Source organism: Cinclus cinclus, chromosome 18, assembly GCF_963662255.1.
Source record: "Cinclus cinclus chromosome 18, bCinCin1.1, whole genome shotgun sequence".
In the NCBI taxonomy this organism is placed as follows: domain Eukaryota; kingdom Metazoa; phylum Chordata; class Aves; order Passeriformes; family Cinclidae; genus Cinclus; species Cinclus cinclus.
This window is the reverse complement of record NC_085063.1, coordinates 2,516,878-2,525,845: the sequence shown is the minus strand read 5'-3', so window position 1 is coordinate 2,525,845 and position 8,968 is coordinate 2,516,878.

The following is an 8,968-nucleotide window of genomic DNA, read 5'->3' as shown; positions in this document are numbered from 1 at the left end:
CCTGAAGGCTCTGGCAGGGCCTGGAGTTTGGGAGAATTGAGCTGAGGCATGCAGCTACAGCTCCTTAGCACAGACATGGCACCTGAAAGGCACCAGCTGTGCATGGGATCAGCCATAGCATCTCTCTTGAGAAAAAACGTTTCACTGGCACTACAATGCATAAATCTCCTGCTGTTTATTTTTTCCTATCTGCCCTGTCAGGCCACTGCCCCTTTCCTGTGCCTGGGATCAGAAATCCCCACTGCTGAGATAGGATGGGGCAGTGAATGGAGGCAAGAGAAGCTGTATCTTGCTCACTTTGTTCCAACAGTTTCCGCAGCTCCTGACTGTGGGCATTTAGTTGGTCTCTGTGAGCCTGTGCCTTCCTCAGCTCCAGCTCCACAGCCTTGCACTGTGTGGCCATGGCCTCTGCTCTTTCCTCTGAGCTCTGGAGCCTCACACGCAGCTCAGACACCTCAGTTTCAAGCTGCTTCTCTTGAGTCTCCTGGAGAGTTGCCTTCTCCATCACTGCCTCCATCAGGGCACAGGTCTGCAAAGATGGATGCACAGAGCCTCAGGAACAGGGCTGCTCCTGAGGCAGCAGAGCGGGCAGGAGGGAGAGCAACCAAGGAGAAAGGACTTCAGGCAAAAAACACGTAGGAAACAGAAGGCGCAGGACCAAGGATTCCAATAGAGGGAAATGTGGAGAAAAGAGGGAAAGGGAGGCAATGGACACCCTTGAGGCTGCAGCTCTGAACACTGCCTGAACTGGCTGCGGTGGAAGTGCCCTGCCCAGCCTGCCATGGCCACGTCTGCGTCCCCACGTTGCTCAGTGCCCAGCACAGGAACCAACTCCATCTGGGACAACACTGCTAACACAGGGACAGAGAGGCTCCAAAGGAGTCTGCTGCTGCTTCTCCTCCCAGATTTCCTGCTGGGACCCAGGAGGGAATGGGGGAAAACATCAGCAGCACACACCAAATCCAGCCTTGGACTTAGGGTGCAGCAGCAGCAGCTGTGTGCAGAAGACAGCAGAAATGCATGCTGCTGGAAGGGGAAAGAGCTTGGGGCCTCCAAAGGAAATGTGGTTTTGTGTGTCAATGGAGAAGAGGATGCCAGTGCACAGCTTACCTGGTTGTTGAGCTCCTGCAGTTCTCTTCTATGCTCAGAATGGAGCTGCTCAGTCTCCTGAAGAGCAGAACGAAAATGAGACACCTGACTGTTCAGTGCCAGGTTCTTTTCTTCCAGCGTTCTGAGGCACACATTCTTTTCCTCCAGAGAAAGAATCAGCCTAGAAGGGAAGCATGCAACACCTTACTACATGCAATCACATCTTATAAACTCTTAGGACTTGAACCACCTTAGGAAAAATGTGCTCTGTCTGATGAGCTTTGTCTAAACAACTTGGCAGTTTGTTCCCCCTACAATCACAGCTCAGCATGTGCCCACACTCCTTCTGTTCCTGAAAGAATGGGGAGTTGCTATGTACATGCCCTTCCTTTTTTGAGATGGAAATGTGAAACATCCCATGGCAATGAAGACTGGCAGGACTAGATCAGCTGGAGGAGTCCCCCTAATCTTGGACATGTTTCTTGCATTCTCTGTACAGTCAGTATTGCCTGTGACGGTGCGGGGTGGCAGGGACCCTGCTTGACTCCCTCCAGGCAGAGGAGGGTGTTTCATGAGGAACGATGCAAAACAGATATTCTTGGGTGCATGCAAGGGCAACCTGGCCTAGATAAGCAGTCAGAGCCCTAAGATAGTTCTGCCCAGCAAAGATATCAGATGCCAGGTTGATCCAGATCCCAAAGGATTCAAGTCACAGGACCCAAGGTGGAGCTGATGGATGTATCCACCTCCTTACAATACAGCTGGGGCATTGTTAACACCCGCACCTAAGCTAACAACACAACAGTCCCCAGAAAAAAAGAGCTACAGAGGGAAAGAGTTACCTCAAAATCCCTTCTCTTCAGAAAAACATTAACTGAAAGTGTAATGGAAAAGAAAACGCGATACAACACTGAGATAATGAGACGTGTCTGCTCAGAGAGTTCACATTCTGCCTCTTAGGAAATGCTGCCAGAGCTCCTGGCAGGGGCAAAAATGGCCAAGAGGGAATCCATTCACCACAATGCAGAGTCCCACAGGCTTTCACTCACCTGGCTTTTTCCCTCTCCAGGACATTCACAGAAGCCTGCAATTTGGAATTTTGCTGGGCCACTTCTTCCCACTGACTCCATTCCCTCTCCATGTTCTGCAGGTACATTTGCAGCTCCTTGTTCTTATTTTCTGCCTCCTCCAGCATCTTCTGCACATCTTCAACCTCCAACAGCTTCTGCCTAGACAGCTCCTGTACTCTCTGGACGGTCGCTTCCTGGGACTCTCGGGAGGCTGCCAGCTGAGATGTCAACTCTCCCACCTCCAGTGAAACAGAACAAAGCAGACAGAGGCTACAGCCACAGCTTGTCACTGACAGCCACAGCAGAGGCTGTGATGAAAGGTACAGGAAAAACCTTCCATTTCTCCTGCTGTCCTGACAACACCAGATTCACAATGGATATGGACAACTTGTTTCAATCACTAAGTGGCCCAGCAAGGGCACCTGAAAAAGCACCTCCCAAACCAAGGCTGGCAAGAAGAGGCCAGCAGGAATCCATGCTGATGGTTGCTGGCCCACAGCTCAGAGCACTAGCCCAGCTGTCCAGGACAGCAGCTGGGATTCAGCAGAGCACTGAGTGTCCTTCAGAGCAGCTGCCATGGAGAGCACAGGAGCGGGCAGCCCCAGGGTTCACCCCATCAGCTGCTGCTTGGCCATGGGAAAGCAAGAAGGCCACAGATCCCTCCCTGGATGACTGTGGTGCCACTGCTGGTTTGCTCACCTGCTTTTGTAGAGCCTCCCTCTGCTCAAGGAGAAGTTTCATTTTCTCCTTTATGCCTTCTAGCTCTTCCTTGTGCCTCCTGTCTGCTGCCTGGATTGCACTGCGAGCTTCCTGCAGCTCAGCTTGCAGCTCTGCCTTGATGGTCTGGCAACAAAATGCAGAGCAACTTCCTGGGACCTGTCCTCAGGCTCAGCTTTTTCCACTTGCTATCTCAAATTCCCATTTCTTCAGCTACTTCTATTGCCTTCTCTACCCAGTTCTGTTTCCTCTGCAAGCCCTCCGTATTGGGGCTGAGCTCTGGAGCTTACCAGGCTCTGTACTCCCCCAGGGCCTGAAGCAGCCCTTGCCTCCTCAGTCCCAGGAGCTGCCTTTTGTGCCCTTGTCACTGCCCTGCACTCTATTCCTTGCCTACTCACACTTACCTGCCTCTTCTCTTGCTGCTCTTTCACCTCCTGCCTGAGCTGCTGGACCTGCTGACAGGCTTGGCTGAGTTCTCCATGAATTTGGAACAGTGCCTCTGATAAAGCACTCCTGTCATTCTGCTCTTCCAGCAGGACCTGCACACAAAGAAAGAGCACAGGGCTTCACATTTGCCCTGCAATATCTGTGTGGAAGAGGCAGAGACTGATGGGCACAGGCACTCTCAGAGCACTCAGCTGCTGCTCCCCTGGGCCACTGTCTGTCCCAGGGGAGCCACAGCTTCCCAGGAAGAGACTTAGAACACTGCCCAAGAGATACCTCTGGGTTACTTTTCAGAAATACTGCAGAGGAATCTTTAAAAAGACTTTCCTATTTTGTGTCAGCATTCCTGCTGCACCATACCTATGCCCACAAAAGAAAAGTCCTATAAAGTCACCTGGGCAATGAATACCCACCAGTACACACCAAATGGGGATCAGGAAGAGAACAGTGAAGATACTCTGAGGTACGTCATAGAAAAACAGAGCACAAGAGCAGCACAAAAATCTCAGCTGAAAGATGATATTTCTGCCTGGCTTCCTATGAGAGGGCTCATTCCTGGTCCCAAAGATGGCCCAAATCATCTTTCACCATTCCAAATTCAATGTGGAAGACTCTGAGTTCATGGCACACAGCCCCATATCCTGCCATGTCCTAGAGCTTCAGCTTTGCAAAAAATCACACCTGTTCTCCTTTCACAATCATTACCTCTCTCTTGGCATTTTCAAATCTACTTCCTTCCTCTTCATGTTGGTCCTGCAAGGGAGCAACTTTCTGCCGCATCTCACACAGCACGTCCTGCTGCTCCTGCTCTCTCTCTGCTTTCTCTTTTCCCCATTGCTTCAGCATCTCTGCATGATGCCTTTCACGCTCACTTGCCTGAGGAGGGGTGGAAAAGTCTTCAGCATGAGATCCCAGGCAAGCTCCTCGCTTACAACTGTGAAGCTTCATCCCTCCCACAACCCCCAACCTGAAAAGACAACAGCACTGGCTTGTAGAGAAGGAGATGTCCCCCTCTCTGATGCCCCAGTCACAAGGACTGATGCACAGGGGACATCCTTCAGCCATTCCTCGTCACACCGGTGCTCCAGACCCTTCCCCAGCTCCCATCCCTCTTTCAGAGGCTCTGAGGCTGCCCAAAGAAAGCAATTTTGCAAAAGCATATACAGCATTGCTGATGAACATGCATATCCCTGGCTAATAAATGCATGGGCCATCTTGAGACAGGTGTGCACAGCCGTGTACCAGCGTGCACAGCAAGACAATTTGCAATGGAAAACCAGTCTCATTTCCAAAACCAACCTCCATCCTCTCCTTCTGCTCTGCCTTTTCTGCCTGGGCTGGAGCTTCCTTCTGCTCCTTGGTGTTCTTCTGACGCAGACTCAAGGCTCCAGGCTCTGGGATTCCAATGCATTGCTGCAGCATTTCCCTGGACTTCTCCAGGCTGGCCAAGTCACTGCAGAGACAAGGCTCAGTCAGAAGAACAAGGAGGCCTGAGAGGTCACCAGTCCCGTTTTCAGCACTCCAGGATGGAGCTGGGCGCACTGGGCTAAGGAAGTTCTTGCTCTTTCCCTCCCAAAGAGTATCCTCCAGAGGCAAAGGGAAAGGTAGGCAGGATTTTGCCTTCCTTCAGTGAGAAGCAGTGGCTGGGCAGGGGCACGCAAAGAACAGAATTCAGGGGACTAGCATGGTGACAAGAAGGAGTCTTCTCTTCCAACATGGCTGTGCATCTCTAGACTGTCTTGGAAGTCACAGTAGAGCATGAAAGACCCAGACAGGACAATGCTCAAGAGGCACTCTGAGGCCTATGCATGGTAGGGCGGGGGATTTATTCACCCAGGATGCCTCTGAACTCCCAGGTCTGCAAGAAGATTGACTTGGGAACGCAGGAGAAGGAAACGCTCACCTTCTGATTTCTTCCAGCAGGCAGCCTATGAGCTGCTGGTGGCATCTGAGCCTCTGGCATTTCTCTGCCTTTTGCTCAAAATATTGCCACAAGCGCCCACAATTCTCTATGGCTCCCTGAACCAATTCCAAGGGATGCTGTTCATCAGTGGATGTCAGAGTTGAGAGCATGTTCCCAGGACTGTCAGTGCAGATGATAGAATTGGCCATGCTGTCACTCTCATCTGGTTTCCTCTGCCATGAAATCCCACATCCAGCTGTTAGTCAGCTATTCTCTTGCTATTCCAAAGTACCACTGTGATGCCCCTTCTGATCTCACAAGAACCAGTAGCCCATTCATGGAGAAGCAGTTTCAAAATCTCAGCCAGTTCAGCACAGTTGACTCACCTCAGGGGATCTGGAGGAATGTCCCTGGTGAGAAAGGCCTCGAGCTCCCTGGAAGAGCACAGGGAAGAGCACACTCAGACTGCATGGCTGCCCCTGAGGCAGTTGCCTCTAAGTGCTTCCCAGCCTGTCCCAGAGCACAGCAATTCCAGCTGAGCTCTTCCTCCCCTCCTTGGCAGTATTTCCAGCCCAGTAGTTTGACAGCAGCACAAACAAACACGCTGGAAGGGGTCTCATCACTTCTAAGAACATCAGAAGGGCAGTTTGCCCAGAGCCCCATCCAACCTGGCCTTGACCACTCTCAGGGATCCGGGGCAACCACATCTTCTCTGGGCAACTTGTGCTAGGGTCTCAGCACCGTCACAGGGCAGAATTCCTTCCCAGCTTCCCATCCATCCCTGCCTTGTCTCAGTGGGCAGCCATTGCCCCTTGTCATGACCCTGCAGGCCCCTGGCTCAAGTCCCTCTCCAGCTCTCTTGCAGCCCCTTCATGCATAGGAAGGGGCTCCAGTTTTACTCTGGAACCTTCTCCAGGCTTAGCAACCGCAACTCTTGTATCCTTTTCCCTTGGCACAGGTCCCCCAGCCCTTGGAGCATTTTCCTATTATCCCCGTGGCCTCCTCTGGGCTTCTGGGGATCATCTCAGAAATGTCTGGGAGAAATCCATTCTTGCGTCTGGGAAGCACTGAGGCTGCACTGTAAATTGGGCTGAAGGAAAGGCAATGAAAAGCTGTTCCCTTGTTTGTGTGCACGGCCTCCAGTGGGACAAGGATGGAGCAGGAGATGTGGCTGCGCTCTGGAATGGCCAGGAGTCCCCCATTCCCTCCCAGGCCTGTCCCCACAGCAAGCATCAAAGCTACTGCCTGCTCTGGAACAGCCAACTCTTAATCCCTTGCTATTCCCAAAGGGAACCAATTCCCCTAAGGCACAGCCCGGGCCCAGCCTGGCCCCTGCTGGCCTGGCACAAGGAGAGCAGTGGCTTTTTCACTCACCCGCCGGGTCTCCATTTGCCCCTTTGGCACCAACAGTGTCCAAATCGCAGTGTCCGAAGGTCGTTAGTTTTGCCAGGGTCTAAACCCCAGTGCCTAAAGGCCCTTGGTCTTTGCAGGGTCTAACCCCAATATCCAAAGGCCCTTGGCCTTTGCAGGGTCTAACCCCAATATCCAAAGCCCTTGGCTTTTGCAGGGTCAATAGCAAACAAACAATGTGACGTTCGCCTTTGTGAGGTCTGAGCCCCAATGTTCACGAGCTGTTGACAGCTCCAGGGTCCAAACACCAATGAGCAGGGAGCTGTTGATTGTTGCCAGGATCCAATCCCCAACATTCCAACATTCCATGGCCTGTTGACAGTTGCCAGGATGTGAAGCCCATCATTCCAGGGGCTGGTGGAATGGTCCTCCCTGGTTCTCCCCCATCCCAGCTCCCTGCTGGCCCTAGCACCTGCCCTGCCTCCCCCGTGTCCCCACAGTTGTGCTGGGCAGCGGGGCAGGGACCCAGCGCATAACATGAGTTCCAAGTTGCTGGTCCACACAGCATCAGTTTTAAGGCTCAGCATTCTCAAGACCTGCCTGCTCTTTAGGAATGCGCTTAGTTCCTGAGTCACAGGAATTCCGTCTTCCCCGACAAAGGGGAGATGTAAGAACAAGCCTAAAAAGGTTCTTGGTGCTTACAAATATTCATGGGAACTAAAGCTTTGTGTTTAAACAGTCACATGAGGAGGAAAAATGGTGTTTCATGGGCTTTTCAAATTCTTACCGAGAAATGCCAAGAGCTGCAGTGTTTAAGGCTCATAAAATAGATTAAGAATCCTGAGACAGCCATGAGTGCATTATTTTTTTCTCTGCTCTCTGTTTGGTAATATATCATTAGTTCTTGTAGGCAGAAGAAAAATCTTGCTGCTTGCATCCAAGATTCTTGGATAGGAACAAACCTTCAAGAACCAAATGGGTCTGCTTGGAAAAGCTTTGGCAGGTGTTTTTGACCCTCATCTTCGATAGCATTTGTCTGTGTCCTAGGCAGGAATTCTGTGCCCCAGTTGACAGGAACTGGCTTCTGAGCAGGGCACTCATTCTCTGTTGGAATAACAGAACTACTCCTGCTTTCTCCAAGTCCTGTCTGTACAGACACTGATGGCCCAAGGACGTCAGTGCCAAGTTAAGGTTCAGAGACCAAGGCAGCTCCAAGTCTCTGCTTCCACAAGAGCAGCTCTGGGCTCCTGGAGCAGAGCTGCAAAGGAGCAGGAGAGCTCCTGGTGAAGCTCTGACAGCTCCTGCCTGCTCCCTGCACAGCTCTCAGTGTAGTTCTGTCAGTGCTGTCAGTCCCGGGCCAGCTGTGACTGCAGCAGGGACACCTGGAAGAGGCACAAGGCCCGGTTCAGACAAGCCCACGCTGGCAGGAGCATCCGCAGCCCCACGGTACCGGCTGTCGGGGCAGACACAGCCTCCAACTGTAGCCCTCACCAACACTCTGCCCCTGGGGAAGGGCAAAGGAACAGGCTCCCAGAGTGCCCCTGAACAGAGCTCAGATGATCAACAAGCCCAGCTCATGGCAGGCAAAGCCTTCCCACGTACATCCCTCAGCCACCACAGCTCTAGTAGAGAGAGTTCCCACAGCATTTAGGAACCCAACTCTGATTTCCAAAGCTCACATTTGGGCCACTGACCCCTTTCTCCACAGGCTGTGCATCAGCAGGAGAGCTGCTGCTCCCCTGAGCTACGGGAGGACTCTTCTACTTGAGCTGTGGGACAGCCAGCCCAGGCATCAGGGGAATGTGGTGCTTGGGGTTTTTTGGTGCTTTCTTGAGGAGTTTTAACACCCCAAGCCCCATTTTACACGTCCCCATTTTTTGAATTCTGCACTCACTGCAGATTTAACTTATAAATAACTGTTCATCTTCATTATGCTTCTACTCAATTTTGCTTAGTTTTGAGGGATTCTTAAAGGAGTTTGGGCAGTTCCTTGTTTTTGCACTGTTTTACTGCACAACCCGGCTTTTCAACCCTCCATTGTTCGAACGTAACTACAATATTGCCTCAAATATTTCATGCTTATTCAAGTTTATTAAATTTCCATAGATTTTCTTGTAACTTCAAGGAGGTTTTGAGGTTCTGTTTGGGTTATTTTGGGCTCCCCCCTCTGAGGGGAGCTCGGCTGAGGCCGGAACTGCTCCTGCCCCGCCCCCGTCCCGCGCGGCCAATCCCTGAGGGCGCTTTTCCCCCCAGGGTTTGGGCGGGAGCCGCCCCCCCATTGTCAATCCCTGAGGGGAGGTTCGGCCGAGCCGGGAACTTCTCCCCGCCCTCCCCTCCCGATCACTCCCGCCCCTGCCCTGCCTCGCTCCCAGTGCCCCCTCGGGACTCTGAATTT